The sequence below is a fragment of the Poecile atricapillus genome, chromosome 8 (assembly GCF_030490865.1).
Source record: "Poecile atricapillus isolate bPoeAtr1 chromosome 8, bPoeAtr1.hap1, whole genome shotgun sequence".
Taxonomy (NCBI): domain Eukaryota; kingdom Metazoa; phylum Chordata; class Aves; order Passeriformes; family Paridae; genus Poecile; species Poecile atricapillus.
In genome coordinates, this window is record NC_081256.1 from 25150761 (window position 1) to 25170902 (window position 20142).

A 20142-nucleotide genomic window follows, 5' to 3' on the forward strand; every position below is an offset into this window, starting at 1 on the left:
GAATAAAGATTTGCAGGGCTCCAAAGAAATCACATTTTCCCTTCCCTGAGCACACCCCAGACCAGCAGAGCTGAGGGCTGGACACGCCTCCTCCAGCAGACAGCTGCACAGGAGAGCCTCTGGCTCAAGAACACGAATAATATCAATAAATTGGGCTGCTCAGCATGAATAATATCAATAAATTGGGCTGCTCAGCACGGCCCTGTGGCAGCTCACACGCTGCTGGGGTCAATAACAGAGATTTCCTCTAATAGGGCTGGGATAGGGCAGGAGCACAGAGCCAGAGCAGAGGATTCACACCAGCAGAGCAGCTCTAAAGCAACAAAATGCAGAGCATGTCTGTTTTCCCAGCTGAAGCAAAAATATTAATCCAAAGATGTGAAAAACACTGATTATTGTTACTTTCTGGTTGGGCTTGACTCAGCCTCTGAAAGCAGCACCAATTCTCTTTGCCATCCACACGTCCTGGTACTCAGAAATTCAGATTTATGAACTTTTTGGGCTCTGCCCCACACACCAGAATTATTCCTCTGCCTCTCCAATAACCAGAGGACAAAGAAGGAAATAGGATTTTGCCAAGGCACAGCAATTCTAGCCCGCTGCTCTTTGCTGTTTTTCAGCTGGATGTCACTTCAGATTACCAACTTCTGCCCAAAGTGCAACACAAGCCCAACACGAGCCCCACAAGACCAATTTCTGTACTTTTTTCATTATTCTCCATGCACTGACACTGGGTAAATGAGACAGGTAATGTTCTAATATAGTTACAGTGACATAAATCAGAAAAAATTAATCTTTCTTCTTCACTAGCAATCAAATCACATTTTGAGCAGCAATAAACCTTTAGGGCAAATACTTGAAGACTGAAAGATGAGTTAAGGGTGTAAAATTTGGCTAAGTAATGAGTAAATAGGTGCATAAACTGCATATAAATGTTTGATGAATGAGCTGAAGCAGGGAAAAATGATGTAGGGTAATGTAAGGGAGCACAGCTTAAAGGGAAATATCTCCTTGACAGCGACATATTAGATTGTGAAATTAGATTATAATATCAGATTGTCTCTCAAAGGAAGAAAGAAAAACATTATCATTTAGATAACTTAAGATATGATTGGAGAAAATACCCCAGGAGCTCAAGCATGCAGCAAATATCCCAGGATTTGAGGGGACAATGTAGAAAATAAATGGTGGCAGAGTTCTGTCTCTTGTTTCAAAGTTTTCCTGCCATGGACACCAAGGGGATGATACACAAAGATGATACATCTACATTTAAAATATATAATTTGTACAATAATCAATCTATTCAAATTGTATAAATAGCTCTGTGCAGAGGAGAGGCTCCTCAAGCCAAGCTTATTGAGATTCCAAGTACGCTGGACCTCGTTCTCCTCACAGGAACAAGAATATTTCCAGGCCAATTTGCATTTCATAGCCAGGGGCATCATTTGCAGGTGACTGAACAATCAATTAAAACAGTTTTGTTTTTGTTTTTTTTCTCATGGAACCAGGTCATTGCTGCTTGCTCACATGGTTTGGGGCATTTTAGACATTAATAATACCAAGCTCTCCTCAAGGTTTCTGGTGCTGAGGTATGGATTTACATTTTGTTTTCCCCAAGCTGGTGGGGGACTGAAGCCACCCCTTCCACCACCCCCAGACATTGATCAGCCTCAGCAGGGTTATGGATCTGTGCTGCTGCAACTGTTCTTAACTAGACTAATTAAAATTTATAAATCCAGTGCAGAGCAGAAAGCCATCACAAAAAACACCAGTAGTGACTCCATAGCCTTGACTTTGGATAAAATAAAAACCAAGTCTTTAAGGGTGGGGAAAAAAGTGGAGAGATTTGCCCAGAAAGTGCAGGGATGTCCCAATCCTGGAAATATCCAAGGCCAGGTTGGATGGGATTGCTCCAGATTGGAGCAACCTGGGATGGTGGAAGGTGTCCCTGCCCATGGAGGGAGTGGAATGGGCTGGGCTTTAATATTCCCTTCCAAACCAAACCATTCCAGGACTCTGAGGCAGCCAAAAGAACAGATTTGGAAGTCGGAATGGATTTTGGGATAACCCTGTTTACCTTGCACTGCTTCAAAAGCAATCAGCTCTTGGTCCACATGTTCTTTATAAAATTAGTTACAATTTCAGTTTTGTGTTTTGATCAAGTCCAGCCTCATTCCAGGAACACTGTCAGCCTTCGGAATTTTGTAATGCAGATACTCTGCTTTATTGATTTGAATTTAACAATTAAAGCCTTGTCCTTGCACTTGCAAAATATGACCATTTAAAGCCTCATTATTTAATTATGCCATCTGTTGCTCTGGTAAAGCAATCAAGGCAATCGTTGGCCACTCAATATGTGAGGACATGTCAAAAACTACTCCTTTTACAGCTCATGAGGGAAAAAAAGCTGGAACTGAGAACATTTTTGCAAATCAAACATCTCAGTTAAAAATGTCACTCTGTATCAACTGATCCATTTTATTCTGGATCTGACAAGTTTAAGTAAGATTTGTATGTCTGTTGAGTCATGTTTGAAACCCAAATCAATTTGGAGGCAGCAAAAAAAAAATCCAATTGCTGTCCTTTGCAGAATGTCAGAGTATCACCCTTCTGCAACCGTGCTGCCAAAAAAAATAAGGGAGAAAAGGTAAAGAAATGGAAATTGCGAATGGTCCATGGGTTGTTGTTTTTTTTTTAACATGACAGGATAAGTGAGAATGGCTTCAAACTGAAAGAGAGCAGGGTTAGATGGGATATTAGGAAGAAATTGTTCCCTGTGAGGGGAGGGAAGGACTGGCACAAGGTGTTCATCCCTGGAATGTCCAGGGCCAGGCTGGATGGGGCTTGGAGCTCCCTGGAGAGTGGGAGATGCTCCTGCTCATGGCAGGGGGTGGCACTGGATGGTTATTTATTCAGATTATGGATTTTTTTTATGTTTAAATGTATCCTTAATTATTATATTATTATAATTAATGATTTAAAAAATTTCTTTAGCTTCTACATTTGTGTCCTTGCAACAGCCTCATGAACTTCAACTGAGCACACAAGGGCATGGAAAAGGTAAAAAAAAGAAGAAAATCCACAAAACTACTTAAAATTTGAGTAAATCTAAATGAGGGCTGAAAACCTGAATGCATTTCACAACCTCTGTTCACCAGGATAGGAACAGGTTCATCAGAAACATGAAACCAGGTGAAAAAAATCCTGACAGGGGGTTGGAATGAGACCTTTGATATCCCTTCCAACCCAAACATTTCCATGACTCCACAATTTGAATTTTTAAATAAAAAGAGGGACTATTTGGCGTGTTTCTCCAGCTCCATGGTGTTACTTATAAAGATTCCAAGTGCTGCTGCTTCTCCCTGCGTGTCGTGGAGTCCCCTCAGGGGCCTGGCTCAAAGGAAACATCACCTCTCCACATTTTGTGTGCTCCAAAGGCCCTGTGGAGCCCCACAAAATGAGAACAGCAGAGCTCTGAGGGGTTTTTAGCAGCTCCAGCTCGGCCTTCCCCGGGCTGGACGAGGAAGGGAGGAGGAAATCTCCAGAGGTGAAGTTGCTATAATTAATTTTCTGTGTGTGCACTTTATCCACACAGTCGATTTGTCATTGAAGGGGATCATTTATTCTCCTCTCCACAGACTTCTGAGCAGCCAAGTAAAAGGCTGGGGCTGTTGCAGAGTGAGCAATCCTGATGAGAAGGCAGGAAAATCAGCGCTGCTTCAAGCCCTCCCCTCGCTCCGAGCCCTTTCTTCCAGCTGGGCTGGAATAGAACTTCCCATCAAAGCCAGGAGAAAACTATACACAATTTGAAACCTTGATCTGACCTCTTGTTTCCAAAGGGTTGTGGCTTAAACCTCTGGGTCCTTCCATCTTCCTTTGTTCCCGTCAGAAGTTCCCTTCCAGGCGGCCTCCGCGGCTCAGGCCGCGCTCTGGCGGCAGCTCCCTCCTGCTCTGCTGGGACACCAGCGGCTCCCTGACCTTCCCTTCAAACAAAAACACACAAAAGGGAAAGGATGAAACCAACTCGAGCAAGAGGAACACTCGGAGCAGGCGGCGAACATTTCGGAGTTGCGGCAAAACTCCCTCGCTCAAAGCATTTCAACCCTCCCCCTGCAGAGGGGGTTCAGTCCTTGCTGGGCCTGAGCAGATATTTCATATCCTCGGGTGGATGAGCCCAAAACCCTGCTGGAACAAAGGGAAAAACAACCAAAATCCCACATCAGGCTCTGTAAAGAGCGGCTTTGCAAGGCTGGGGTATCTAAATAAGGAGGGAACTGACCTTGGAAAGGAAGATTTGTTACAAGTGCTGCTGGAAAAAATGATCAGGAGGAGCATTTCTCATATCTGTTCAGCTTTATTGCATCAGCCAGACGACAAATTTTTTAAAAGACAAAGCTTGGAAAAAAAGACAAAATTTAAGTATCAGCAACAATATTAAACGTGAGGTAATTTTCAGCATGGAAGCATCTCAGAAAATACAGGAAAAAATAAAAGTGTTATGAATAAAGCTCTTAATAATAATATTTAAGCATAATAAGAGGGTTAGTGAGTCGTTGTAGGGATGCAGACATTGAAGTGTCTCCTAAAATGGATCCATTTTAAGAGCACAGGCTTCTGGAGATGTTTAGAAATCACATTTTGCATCTTACTCCTTGCTAATGTTCAAATCTGAGCATAATAACCCAGCTCCCAGTGCTGTGTTCTGCCTGCTGCTGCCTTTTCATTTTACAGCCCCAGTTAAGCACCATCTCTTGGAGCTGAAAGGAGCTTGATGCCTCCTCTGCAGAGATTATTTTCACAGCAATAATCCACATTTTTCATTTGCAACATCAGCCCTTTGCTGATGAGGAAATGTAACCAAAAAATAGCATGTGTGAAGGGGCAGTTTAGTTTTCATCTATTTGTTTGCTTTTAATTTTTCAGGAGTGAAGATTGCTGAAGTGGAACAGGTTTCTCCTGTCGTGTAGAGGTTTTGAATGGGGTTACTTTGAGTTCTGCAATTTTCACCCCATCCTTTGAATCAGCACAGCCACAATTTGGTGTCCAGAGTCACTCTGCTTTATTTTTATCATCTCATATGACTTCAGCTGGAGGAACTACCAAGTGTGGGTTGAATGCTGCCAGAAGAACAAACATTGGCATCATGAGGAGCCCCAAGAAGGGTGAAAGGTCCTTTTAAACCAACAGGAGTCTTGTTTTGAACTAATATTAGGACTTAAAACTAAATCTTGTCCTTTTAGGGCTTTTATTGAAAAGTTAAGAGACCATTCAGAGAGAAAACGAGCTTCAGACCACCCAGATAAATTTATGAGAAAGAGAAGCTATTGAGGTTGTGGAGCGTGTAAATATTGAAAGTTTTCCGACCTCGTTGAACCCTGACCTTGGAAATTCCACTGGACCGTCTACTCCTGGAATCTGTATAATCTCAGGATCAGGGAATATGAATTTCCTAAGGGCTGGATTCTCAGGGGAGGTGTGACCAACAATTTCCCAGCCTGGAAATCTCTGGAGTCATCAGCACAGATAGCGAGGGGAGGCTTTACGATGTGCAGGGCAGAGCTGATTACAAAACTCACTTTATATGGATGCTAAAACAGGGAGAGACAGAGCTTGGCTGGCACTCAAAATTTAAATAGAGCATAAAAAGCTGTTACTTTATTATTTCACGAGGAACTAAAGGAAAGTAATCAAGAATACTTGTATACAACTTATTGTAGTAAAAAAAAAAGAGGGGGACTGTAATTCAGATTTTGGAATCCAGCAGCTTTATGAACTAAAGCAGCAATAAATCCAAAAATAACAAAATGAAATAGAATTTAGGAAGCTATTTAAGGACAATTTGAATTAAACTGTGTATTAGTGAGCATTTGAGTGAATCTATGTATTTTTATATCGCTCCAGCTATTGGTTGGGTATAAACAGCAGGATAAAATAGGAAAGTTAAACTCCTGGAAATCACAATTACTGCATTTTATAATGGCAATTTATATTTACAGTGTTGACTGCTCAAAGCTGAAATTGTGGCAGCTCTGTCTCTTTGAAACCTGTTTACTACAAGACACATTTCCTGAAGGTTTGCACTCAGTCTCCCATAAACATATCCCACATGGATGGCCCCAAGGCTTCCTCAGGACACAGAGTTTTCTTCAGATCCAGGGGGATATTTTACATCCCTGCTTCTGGCTCGATTCAAAGTAGAAATAGTTTGTATTCCAGTTATTATTTGTGATTTTACACAAGAGCAGAGAGGTGCAGAGAGGTTCAGTGGAAGGTCCCTCCTGGAGGAATCTGTGAGCTGGAGTCTCAGGGTTCCTGGACCTTTAATCCCCACAAAGAGGTGGGTGAGAAAATCTGAGTGGAATTGGGGTGTTGGTCACAATTAGAGAGAGAGCAGGGGGAAGGAATGCAGGGAAGGAGAAAGCAGAGGGAGGGGGAATTTCAGTGTGCTCTGAACACCGTGACAGCAACACCAGGATTGCTAGTTCTCAAAAGAAACAGATCATAGTTAAATTAAATTAAATAATTTAATTAAATTAATAATTAAATTAAAGTTGGAAAGGATCTCCAAGTCCAGCCTTTGACTGATCACCACCCTGCCCTAAACCAGACTGAAAAGTTGGAACCTCTTGAACATTTCCAGGGGTGGGGACTCCATCACTTCCCTGGGCAGCCTGTTCCAAAAAAATCTTCCTGATATCCAGCCTGAACTTCCCCTGACACAAGGTGAGGCCATTTCCCATTTTCCAGTCACAGGTTTACTGGAAGAAGAGGCTGAGCCCCTCCTGACCACGAGCTCTTTTTAGGGAGATCATTGCAGAAATTTTATAGAAAATAATTTTATTTTTTTTAATTAGTGAAAAAAATTATGAAATTTACCTTAAGTATCAAGGTTTTCTCTTCCATGAGAATAAAAAGATTTCTCAGAGCTGTTTTTGAGCTAAAATTGCAGAATGCCTTTAAGGAAAAGCTGTGTGTGCATCTGACCTCACGTCAGAGGTGACTTGGAACAGGAATGGCTGATCAAACGACAAACTTTACAAAAGCAGCACCTCGAAGCAAGGAGGGCACTGTTTCAGTCCCATATTTTAACTGGAAAGCTTTCCAGAGACAAACAGGCAGGAAGAGAGGGAGGGATTGGGATGTCTTGCACCTCTGGCAGCCACTTCAGTCAGCAGAGGGAAGGTGTGAGACATCAAAGCCAGCTCTCCTGTGATGGTGCTGGTGGCAGCCCACACCTCGTTTGACATCTGTAATTAGTGTCTGGAGGTGCCAGGGAGTGAGGACTCTCAGCTGCGGCCTTTGGAAGAGACAACAAAGAGCCGCAGAGATGCTTCTGTTTAGCCTTGATGTGCTTTGGGTTTTTAAAGCAAACACGAGTGTTAAATACAGCGCTGTGAATAGGCTGGGAAAAGGGGGAGGCCAAGCACAGCTGAGGCTGGAGCCAGAGTACTGCAGGAGAGACTGAGACATTTCTTTTGTACTGCAGGAGAGACTGAGACATTTCTTTTGTACTGCAGGAGAGACTGAGACATTTCTTTTGTGCTTCATTTCTTCCCCCTCCCTCTCTCAGTGCCTGTTAACCCGTTCCTGCCCCCCAGAGCAGCCACATCCCCAGGGTTCTGGTGGCTTCCCATATCCACCACCTGCCCCAGGCTGCTCTGCTCCTTCCCAAAGGACTCAGATGAAGGCTGGGGGCCTTTCCTGCAGCTCCCTTTTCCAGAAGGATCCATGCTGATCCACCCCAGCATGGCCTTTCCTACAGCTCCCTTTTCCAGAAGGATCCATGCTGATCCACCCCAGCACGGTCAGCACCCGTCTCTGTGGGTTTGACAGCTGCCAGCCCTGCGAGTGAGATTGAAAGGAGCGAGCAGAACTGCCCAAAACCCATCTCCACTTCTGGCTTTTCCCTCATATCATGGAACCTGCTGAAACTACAGTGACAGCAAATGTTTGTCACACACAACCAAAAATACCAACCCTAGAAAACCCAGAGAGAAGCCACAGATGACATCTGAAGCTGTCAGATGAATGTCTCTCCCATTCTTCAGCCAGACACTGTTTTAGAGCAATTCAAGGGCCACCAGGAGCATCAGCCTGCTCTTTTCTCCAGCAATCTTATGTTTCATACACAGATTTATCTTGTCTAAAGATTTAGAAGTAAAAATTTACCTGAAGCTTCCTCAATTTGCTGTTTCCACGGAAAGGTTCTTCCTTGTGAGTATGAAAGGTGTGTCGTTCTCTACTTTCGTGCTACAAGAAAATAGAAATGGGGGAAAAAATTGAAGTAAGGAGAACAAAAATTTAGGATGAATAACAGGAGAAACTTCTATTTCCTCACAGACAGATACAATAAACTTTGAAATAACAAATTGGTCAAAAGACCAGAAATAAACTACAGAGAACAGCTCCTGCCCTGGCAGGAGATGAACTTATAGCAGAATAGCTTTTATCCATCTCCAACTTTAGATTGCACCAATGGAAGGAGAAGAGGGTATGGATATCAAAGGAAATTGCTTTAGGGAATTCAGGCTCACTATTGGCTCTCTGTCCTCAGGGATGTGGTTATGAAATGAAAAACACCTCCTCGAGCTGCCATAATGGCAAAATGAAAGAGAAGTTCCTATTTGGGAGATAATGTTTGTGAGAGAGGGGGAGACAATAACAGAGGAAAGTCAGATTTTCCCAGCTAGAAATGGCTTTGGTGTGACTGGGCCAGCAGGAACCTGGGACAAGCAAGAAATCTTTGTCTAAGGATTAATTTAAGGATTAATGCCACCTTTCAGCAGCACAGAGCTCCCATCAGTGGGAAACTGAAGAGGGATTTCTTGAAAGGTGGCTTTACCCTCGAGATGTCCCAGTGGCTTCAGAAAAGAAATTGAAGCTTCTTAAAAGAGAAGGATCCTCTCTAAGTGCCACTGTATCCATTAATCCATTATTTCTGTTGAAGGGGCATCATTGGAATATAGGGATATTTATTTTATACAGAAAATCAACACAAGGAGACTTCTAAGGGGTTACATGGGGGAGAAAAAAGGAGTTTGGTTTTTCTGAGGGGAAAAGCAGGGTTAAAGTGCATCCTAAAATAGGCTGGTGTTTGGAGAAATGCAGGAGATCGCTGAGGAGATGTTCTGAACATCTTTGGGGTGTTCTGTTTTCACTCTCTGCCTCAGAGTTAGTTTGTACACCCTGGGGACAGATCTTGGTCGGGGAGAACACGAATTTTCCCAGATTTCCAATGAAGTCTCACAGCACCTACACCTTTGAAACAACAGCCAGGTCTCCTGGCTGTGTCAACACATTTTTCCATGTCTGTGTTCCTGGGGAAACAGATCCTGAAGTGGCAGAACAGCAGGAACAACCTTTCCTGCAAAATGGAAAACCAAGACAAATATTGTTCTCCCTCATCATCCCCCGATTGTAGGGAGCAGACCTCCCACAGAGGTGGTGCAGACTACAGGAGCTTGAAACAGAATTTCCCAAAGCCAGAGACCTCAAAGAACTCACCAGAGAGGAAATGTATTTTTAGCACTTTACAGATGGATCATTTCATTTAGAATATCCCCTTCTGAAACATCGCTGAGATTTCTCCGAAGAAGTGAAGTCACTTGGGCATCCAGGGAATTTCACATCAATAAAACAAGTCATGCCTCTCCTGCAACTTTTATGACTACAACCATCTCCTTTTCCCTTCTTCTTTATTCCTTTCTGCTCCTCCAGCAGCCTTAACTCTGTAATTGCTTAAGGAAGAAGGAAAAAAATGAAGATTATTGAGGTCTGAGCTCCACAAAGTGTTTCTCCTTCTCCTGCTCCCCCAACATTCCTGTAATGGGATCTTCACTCCTCAGAATATTCTTTGGATGAAATGTAAGGGTCAATTGTGCCAACTTTCCAGACCTCTATCCAGAAGAGGGCAAGGACTGGTGGGATATTGGGAAGGAATTCCTGGCTGGGAGGGTGGGCAGGCTCTGGCACAGGGAGAAGCTGTGGCTGCCCCTGGATCCCTGGAAGTGCCCAAATCCAGGCTGGACAGGGCTTGGAGCAGCCTGGGACAGTGGGAGGTGTCCCTGCCATGGCAGGGGTGGCACTGGATGGTTTTAATGTCCCCTCCAACCCAAACCCTTCCATGACCTTGCTGAGACCCCGTAGGTTTGGGATCAATCTCTCACCAGATCCCATCTCACCAGTTCCCATTTCAGTCCCTCAGTTCCCTTTCCCACACACATTGTTCCCCGCCGGAATGAGGGAGAGGATAAAAGTCACGGAGCTGGTGTGGGGTTTGGGGACTCCTGCCAAGAGCTGAGAGCTGCTCCAGGACCACAAACCCATCCCACATCCCCACCCGAGCAGGGTCACCTCACAATGACAGCAGAGCTGCTGAGAGCCCCGGCCTTCAGGTGATTTATTTGATTTTAGACCCTCTTATGCAGATCCAGAAGCAATTTTTAAGCTCAGAACTCAATATCCCCCGACACTCAATTTCCTGTTTTCCAAGCCCACAAGGATCAAATCTGCAGTTCATATTCCAGGTGCTCATTCTGTGACCCAGTTTGATGAGCTTTACACATCCCCAAATCCAACCCAAGGCTGAAACCCGACGCCTTTTTCCATCCTGTTGCCTGTGAAGCTGAACTTTTCCATTGACATAATCCCGAATGGAAATCCCATATTTTAAGGTGATGTACATTTATATAAATAGGGAAACATTCAAAGCAAATTTGTTCAGCCCGTTAAAATCCTGCTTTTAGCAGTCAGAGGTAATCAGTTTGTCATTTCACAAAAAGCCAATGTGCCTGGAATGAAGCAGCTATTCCATTCCTTTCTTTTCCCATATAAAAAACCATTCTGGGATCATGCATGAAGGCTCCTGGAATAAGTGACAGGATTCTTCTAAGCATTACATGGCACTTCAAGAAGCATTAAACTCTTACCCTCCCATTTTTAGTTCTTGCATGTTTCATCAAAATCCTGATTTAGAGTGAAGCAGTGAAAAACAGGGTTCTGACAAAAGAAAGTTTTCAAAAATAGGTGGTGAAAAACTCAAAGTATAAGATATAAACCATAAAAACTGTGAAATATTGATTGTATTTTAAAAATATGGAGCAATGAGGCAGTAATTTACAATTAAATACCACACTTAGCATGCTGGGTGTTCAGAATGCAACTCAATAATATCATTCATTAATAACTCAATAATATAATAACCAATATTCCAGGGAAATTAATGTTAATATTTAGCCTGTTTATTAATGGCTAAAAATGAAGCTGCTATAAATTTGCACTGGGGTAGTCAGTAATGACGCATTACTTTTATTATTTCTCATTTTAAAATTCTTTTTTTTTAATGTGTGTGCATTGTACCTGAAGTTCCCAGCAGTACAATTTTGTCCTCAAATGTATGGATAGAAATTTCTGACAAAATAAACCAAAGTAAACAAATAGCCAAGGAAAGCCACCAATCTTTGCTGTGTTCTGAATTCACACTCTGGACTGATTTGTTTCAGGAAGAAATTATTTCCAGAGTTGTTCATCATTTCCATGTGAACCAATTATTCAAAGTATTTCTGTTTCTGCTCCCACCCCCCAAAGCCTCACCGGGCCCAAATTTGCAATGAAATTCCCCAAATGTCCTTTGGAAAGCACTTTCTTAAAGGGTTTAAATTTCTGTACCTGTTTTGTATCCTCACAACTGACAAAAAGAGATTTTACTCATGGCTGGAATCTTTCCAGGGCTGTTTTACAGCACAGAATGGGAATCACTGAGGTCGGAAAAACCCTCTGAGATCATCAAGTGAACCAGAACTGCCAAGGCCACCACTCACCCACCACCCCAAGAGCCACATTTCCACAGCTTTTAAATCCCTCCAGGGATGGGGACTCCATCCCTGCCCTGGGCAGCTGTGCCAGGGCTTGAGAATTTTCCCTGAAAATATTCCTGCCGGAATTTCTCCTGAAATTCAATCTAAACCTCTCCACGTGGGAATCTTTGCTTCCACAGCTTGTGGCAGCTGTGATATTTGTAGAGTTTGGTGTGGAATCTGTGTTTTGGTCTGAGAGGAGCAACTGTTGAGTTTTGCAGTCATTTCCCAGCCCTGTTTCTCCCTGTGGATGTTTCACATCCCATTTCCTGCAGCTCTCCCTGCCCACTCCCATCCAACTGCAAACACATTGACTCATCCCAGCTGAGGGCTGAGAGAAATCCTATAAAAGATCCCACTGATGTAAAGGCTGGAATTGGGAGAAAATTCACACCCAAAAAAGACTTTTCCGACCATGGAATAAAAATTATTTGAGAGATACAATTACGCTCTCATTAATACTGAAATTACTCCTGAAGCAAACAAAGTTTTCCTAATCTAGTTTAGGTCTGTTGGAGAGTAAAGGACATTTTGAGGGGCAAGGAAGGGATAATCTGAATTTAGTTTTTCTACACCTGATGTTTCCATCTTTGCTAAATTATGAGCTTCTCATGGTTTATTCTGATTTTTCCCTAGATTTTGGAGATGAATTGTCCTCCTAAACTCCTGAAAGGTGTGGTGGGAGTGAAAAGCACAGGTGAAGAACTGAAGGAAATATTCCATGGCACCAGCAAGGGACCCACTGCAAATTTCAAGACAGCCTTTGTGTCCATTTAACAAATGGGAATTTGGGGAAAACCTCCTCTTTGCAGCAGGGTGATCACCTCTCCTCCCATCCCTCGTCTGCATCGGATTAGGGACTGCCACAAACAATTTTGTATTAAAAAGAAATAGTTTGAGATTCACACCCTGGGGACTTTGGAATAGAAAGGATCCGAGTGCTCATTCCCTGAGTTATCCCTGCTTTGAGTTTGCTCCAGGTCACCTCGTGCCCTTCAGCTGAGACATGTGAAAATCAGGCACGAGGCTGCCCTGCCACACTTCCTCCAGCTCCTGGGAATTAAAACCTTTCTTATTGCCTTGTTGCTTTTACATTTTGTGCAGCTGTAATTTTTTTTTTTTTTCCTTAGGCAGGGACTGAAATGGAACCTGAAAGCAGAATTTTTGGCCTCTAGATTGATTCATTCCATCCAAACATAAAAACCACGGGCTGCAGCTAACAAGGGAAATACCTGCATCACCAAAATGAGAAGTTTTCCACAGTATGAGATTCTGGGTGCAAAATGCTCAAAGTGGAGTAAATCCTAAATTGAGTTTAGTACAGAGACATTAAGCTCAATAAAAGCTGCCAACAAGAGCTATTTTGCCATTATTATGTTGTGTCCTGAAATTACATGAAAGGAATAAATACAAGGATCTCAAGAATTACAATTTAAAAGATAATATCAACTGAAAGTCTGGCTTCTTTTGCTTGATCCAAAAGGAAATTGGAAGAGCTGATTGTAAAGATTAACACAACCAATTATTCCAGCCACTAGGAACGAAACCCTTACCTTTGCTATCAATCCAAGCTTCTTCCTGCCCCAATCCTCTCTCCTCCAGTCTTTTCTAGAGGATTTTCCAGATGAAAGGGGTTTTCATGGATATTCGGTTATTCCCAGAGCCGGGTCCTGTGGGGCAGAGGCCCCATGGTGCCAGGACTGAGCAGAACAAAGGAAAATGGAACAAAAGAACACGAAATTTGGGATTGTGGCTGAGACAACACATGCAGGGAAGAGAAAGCTTCCAAGGAATTTTTTTAGGTGCATGTGGGGGTCACAGCAACCTGAAAACATAAACCAATAAGCAGAAGAGGAAACCAAAGGACCTCGTTTGATATATGGCAGCTCCTGTTTTCTCACAGCACAACAATTTCTTGCCTCTTTCTGAAAAATGGCTCCAAAGAGGGGAAAAACACATGCAATTGCTGTCCTGAAAAGAGAAATGTATTTGTTTTAACACAAGTTTCTCAGAGTTCCCAACCACTGGCCTCAGTCAGAGCACAGTCACTGACCCACAAGTGATTCCCTTGCCTTGGCCATGGCACCCTGAGCTCTCCCTGCAGTGCAGCAGCTCCACCTCCCTGCCAGTGCCACCCCCAGGAAAGCCACATCCACCCTTTATCTGACATCTCTGCAAGCAGCTGGGCTGGACCCCCTCATTTTCCACACGTTTCTGCAGCAGAAATCCCGATTTCCATGAGCCCGTTCAAATTCCGCTTTCACGGCCTCGGTTCCCATCAGCCCCACGCGATTATTCCACTGCAACAGCCTTGCCCTTTCCCACTCCCCATCCCTCGCCTCCCTTCTGCACAGAGGGAAGCTGTTAGAATCCCATCTTTACATTTTTATTGCCACAAACACTTTTTCCTTTGCTGAGCGTGTCATTCCAGCACTCCCAGCTCCCTGCAGTTGGCCACATCCATCTTTTTCAATAAGGGCATCCAATAATTTGTACAGGGCATGGCTCCTGTACAAATAACCAAGCACAGCTCCAAAGATAATGATGTTTTCCTCCTGCCATTTCTCACCTGGCGTGAAGGTGAGCATGTAAACCAGATGTTTCGGGTAAAAAAAGCAGATTCCTAAACTCATGACCCAGCAAAAGCCTCTTCTGGGTGTCTCAGGAGCTGGAGGAACATCCTGCATGATTTATAGCAGCAGGTACAGCACAAAAAACAGAGCACGAGGCAAGAAAACAGGGTACTGCTCATTTAACATTATTATTATTATTATTTATTAATACCTAGGTAAGATTCACAAGTCTTTCTCCAGCTACTCATAATAATAACTCTAACTGCTCCATTTTTATTTTTATTTTTAATTCAGGCATGCATTTAAATTCAGTTTGGTTTTGGGAATCAAGGAGGGGAGAAGGCAAACAGATAAACAGGCATTTTTAATGTGTAATTTATGCCAAGACATTGGGCTGAGCAATAGATCTGCTGCTCCCAGACAATGCCTGATTCTTGCTGTAAGAATGGAGGGAAAATGCTGGGAAATGCTTGTTTATCCCTCCCTCATCTGCAAGTCAGATCAAAGCATCAGCTGTTTAGAGCAGTTGACTTCACCAAAGGAATGATCTCTGGTGTTCCTGAGCCTGCTAAAATTGATGGGATTTTTACATGGGAATGTTTAGAGAGCACATTTCAGTGCAAGGAAAAACACTCTCTGTTAAAGGATTGGGGTAATCTCTTCCAGAGTGCCCTGGGATCAGAAGGGAAAGGATTCAAATCCTGCCAGTCCTCTCTTTTCCCACAGAGCATCTTGTCAGGGACAGCGAGTCCAACACGAGCCCTCAGGGCTCTGATTTGTGCTTGGCCAATTATTTATTTCCTCTCTTTTTTTTTTTTTTCCCCCAAGCACAGTTCTGTCTCTTGTTTAGACCACTTAGAGAATTTGATTCTATTTTTTCAGAGCATTTTAAAGAATGGAAGCAATTTACAGCAATAATATTAAATTGAATTTGGGATTTGAAGAGTTTATCATTTCAGGTCTTAATCACATGAGACTAAACACACGTGAATAACTTACATGCTACATAAATGACTTGCATTTTACATAAATAACTTGTATTTTAAATCACTGGAGATCACCAGGTGAGAAACCAGTTTGGAAGTTAAAAGTTTTAAGAAATTGTGGTGGTCACCATCCAATGTGTCCAGGAGAGTTCATGGATTTACAGGAGCTAAAGCCAAAGTTGTTCTTGAAGAATAATTTTTTATGATTTCATAATTTACCTACAGAATAGTTTTTTGAAGATTTTGATAGAAATAGATTTTTGAAGAAAAAAAAATACATGCAATCAAAAAGGGAGGTGGCCACAAAGGAAATCTGTGGAAATAGCAATAGATGCAATTTAAAATCACAAAGAAATATTATTTGTACCTCCTAGGAAAAACAACAGCACCCCAGCAGCAGATAGAGCCCAATTAACAGAGAAACTGAGTTTAAAAAAGTTTGTAAAGAAAAACAAAAAGTGATAAGCAGCTCTTACTTAATAAAAATCTGAGTCTGGCGTGATGGAGGGAAGGCAGAGGATTTATTTGGTGGTGGTGCCAGAGGACAAGCAGAGGTTGTCATTGATTTCCTCCTCCTCACCCATTACAGAAATTGCACCTCCAGGTAGAGCCTGTCCATCCTGATCTGCACTGGTGATTGAAGGGGATTCTGAAAGGCTCAATAAACCTTGATCTAATTCTCATGACGTGCTCTAACACTCACAAAGGTCCAGTTCTTGCCTGGAACGTCAAACCCACCAAGGAGAAGTGACCTCAGTGTTGTGCAGACCAGGATGTGGATATTTTATTTAATTTTAGAAAATAATCAGAGAGCCAAAGGTCAAAAGGGCGCCTTGATGGAAGAGAGGGAAGGAATAATTTTTGCCCATCATTTTAATACATTCCTTTTTTATTTGTTTTTGCCTGAAAGCTAACTGTATTCAAAGCACTTTTATTCTTTTAGGGCTTCAGGACAGTTCTGCCCACAGCAGACAAGAAATGTACCTTAATTTTCAAGAAACACAAGGCTACAGAGGAGATTATATCCCTTGTTTTCTGGAATGATGTCTCAATTCCAGAAGAGATCCAGCCCTGCACAGCTTAGCAAATATTCCAAAAACTCTCTTTCCTATTCTGTAATTTATTTTATCCAAATGGGACAGGGAACAGCTTCCCAATAATTAAAACTTTGAGGCTTTAAGTTCTGTTTTCCACCCTTCAGAGAAGATGAAGTGTTGCCTCACTTCTCTGGCTCCAGAAAAGGGATGATGAGCTGAATCCAAACATCTTTTATCAGCTGAGTCCTGGCAGCTGCAACAACAAAGGTTATTTAGGAGCATCTGACAGTAACAAGGTGGGACAATAAAATTCAGCCTTTTGTCAGGTGTCTCCTGCCACGGACAGGATGAATGACTGACACGTGAAAGGGTCAAAATGCTTCTTTTTATGCAGCTAAATGTTTGCCTTCACCCTTTAGGCTCCTCTCCCTCAGCCTGCTGATGTCCCAGATGTGAGTGACAAGGCCTCAGAGTCCCTGGTTTCCTGTCATGTTCCGAGGGCTACAGGAATACAATGAGTAATCCATATTTTAAAGGAGCATTTCAAAGACAGTGTGCACGGAACTGGAAAATCCAGAGGAGAGGTTTATGCCTTCCTCTGGTTCTGCTGCCTTGTGCCTGGCTGTATTTATAGCAATTTCCAAGAGTTTATGAAGCCAGAGAGCACAAAACCAAACAAATTGCATTCAGGGCATCAGTTTTCATCATTCCCAAGCCCCCCTGAATGCCCAGACAGATTTGTTCCCGAGTTCAGGAGCATCACACGCTGCTAAATATAACTCAGGGAGTTGATTTAGCTGGGAGGAGACACCACAATGAAATTTCTTCCACAGTTTTACATCCCTCCCAAAACGGGGAATGTCTTTGAATGGAAACTCAGAGTTTCAGTGGAATAAATCAGATTAACCCCTTTGGAAAGGCAGCTCAAGAGCAAAGACTCTCAATTTTTTTATGTCATGGATGTCTTAGAGATTGGAGGGGCAAGGGGCAGCTGAAACCAGACCTATCATTATTTCTTTGTTTATATTAAGGTTTCAGATCCTCCAAGGTGACAAAAGACTTAGATTTGCTCCATTACACAATAGAAACCTTCTAATTCCATCCCCACACTCCAAGTGGAGTCATATTCCCAAGGAATCTTCTGGGATACAGGACAATACCACCCAAATTTTTAATGCATTGATTGAAAGTCCTTGGAATTTGGTTGGCAAAAAATAGGAGACAAGAGGCCAAGGAGAAAATCAGTGGCAGAATTTTGAGTGAATATCCATTTCCTTTCCCTTATTCTAAAATCAGGTGATTCTGAAAAAAGAGGCAAAGCCACCAAGAGAAAACTCCACGTAACAATTAAGTTTTTTAACAGCTGCTCCCTTTGGAAAAACATACCAGGAATGTGTAAAACAACCCAAAATTTCACCAAAATTAAAGAGTACTCACTCAACCCGGTCAAAATTACAACAAAATTATCTGAACAGGAGCTGTCACTGAGAAACAAATCACACCCAGTGTATGAAATGTAGCTTTCTCTGATGCTGACAGATAAACTTTGGGGTTTGAAACACTTCTAGTCTACTTTTATAAAGAGTACAGTGGCATTTTCCATATTTGCTTTACCAAGTCTCTAGGGAGGGCTCAGGATGAAGAATAAAAACTTTGAGAAGAAACTGAAAATATCTGCTGAAGGCACTGTCAGATCTCAGCTTGCTGTGCCTCAGCAAAGCATTTTTCACTTTAAAACTGATTTCTGTCAAGGGCTGATCTTAAATAGCGATGTTCAACCCCAGCCACTCCAAGAAATGGCTTTGGAAAAAGCCAATTTTTAAATGCAGTGTGAGAAATTACACTTCTGAAAGGGCAGAAAATACCCAGGACTTATTGATTGTTAAATCCGGAAGCCAGGTAAGAAAAACCACACGGAATTGTCCACAGAGCTGTTAGGGAGCCTTCAGAAACCACGGAATCTCCTTTTCCATTATTGCCAGCTCACCAGAGGAGCAATCCCACCACAGGATCAATTCCCATCCCTGGATTAAAGAGCAGGAATAGATGGAACAGCTCAAGAAACGTGATCCCTTGGCTTTCTCATCAAAATAAACTTATTTTTTTAAAAACATAATAAATTGAGAAAAAAATACCCACTCCTGCATCAGATATACCTGTGTGACCTCATGGAGAAGCTTGATCCAATGGGAATCTCTCCCAGATGTTCCTTAAGAGAGTTTGGATTAAATATCAGGAGAAATTTCTCCACTAGGAGGTTGCTCAGGCACTGGAGCAGGTGGAATGCCCATCCCTGGAATGGTTCAGGCTGTGGCTCTTGGGGACAGCCTTTGGTGGTGAACTGAGCCAGAGGCTGGGTTGGTTTTAGGGCATTTTTCCAACCTTTCATGACTTGTATTCCAAAAAATCCTGCTGCAGGTGGAAATCATGGGTCAGGATGTTGAGGTGGCTCCTGGAAGGGATGGATGAGACGAGAAAATGAGGAAAAAGGAGCCCTTTCCTGACTCTTTGTGATCCCAAGAATATTTGCTGCTTCGAGATTTGAGGGTGGGTTTTTTGCCACTGGGATTCCAAATCTGTTTCCAACCTAAACCTGGGAAATTTCCCACAAGGACATCCTGGAATCAATTCTACTTTTGCTGATTCCTAAAATATGGAACACAACAAATAGGAGAAACTTCCCTTCTTTGTACCACAGACACCACTAAAATCAATTTTTGTGTGGTTGTTTCAGATTTCAGCAGCTCCTCTCATGGATTCCCAAATTCCCACATAATAATTGAGGTAATATTTCATTCCTCTCATTTTAAGCCTCTTAATCCTTTGTTTGTTTTCTCCAAGCAGCACTAAAATAGGCAAAAATCCTTGTTTGGTTTTGCACCCAGCAATGTCAAATAATTTTTTCCTTTCCAAATCCATTATCTCTTTGCTTACCTTAATAATTCTGCCTGTTTTAACTTGGATTTTCCTACCATTTCAAGTAATTCCTGTAGATCAAGCCAACAACTTTTCCTGTTCAACCAAGAAAACCTGAATTCATTTATAAAATCTGCCTCTTATTATTTTTGCCCCTGAATAATTTTATAAAATCTGCCTCTTTTTGCTCTGAAATTTTACAAAAATCTCTCTTTTTGCTCCTAAATCTTATAAAATCTGCTTTTTTTTTTTTTTTTCTCCTATTGTTTAGCACTTAACTCATTAAAAACCCATTTCAACCCAGTCACCCTGGAACAAAACTGGAGGCTGAGAAACCTTCACCATGCAGAAAAATGATCCCTTCATCCCAAACTTGTTCTGTCTTTGAGCAGTTTTGGAATCAATAATGTTCTTTAACCACCTCTGACACTCTGCAGTGCACAACTGAAAAGCTTGGCTGAATACAACAACTAAATGAGGCAGAACAAAAAGAAAAACAGATTTTCAAGTGTTCTAAGCACGCTTTTGTTGCAGAAAAAACCATTCAAAAAATTATGGGTTTTGTTTTTTTATAATCAACCCAAATGGATATTTAAGGAGAGTTGAATAATGTATTAATATTTTCTGTGAGTAATTTGAAATAAATGGCTTTTAATGTGAAAAATACGAAATATTGCTTGGATTTATTTGGTTGTGGTGGTGATTTTCTACTTTAATTCATTTTTTTTTTGTTGTTTTTGGATTTTTTCAGGTGTTCCAATATTTATATTTTTTA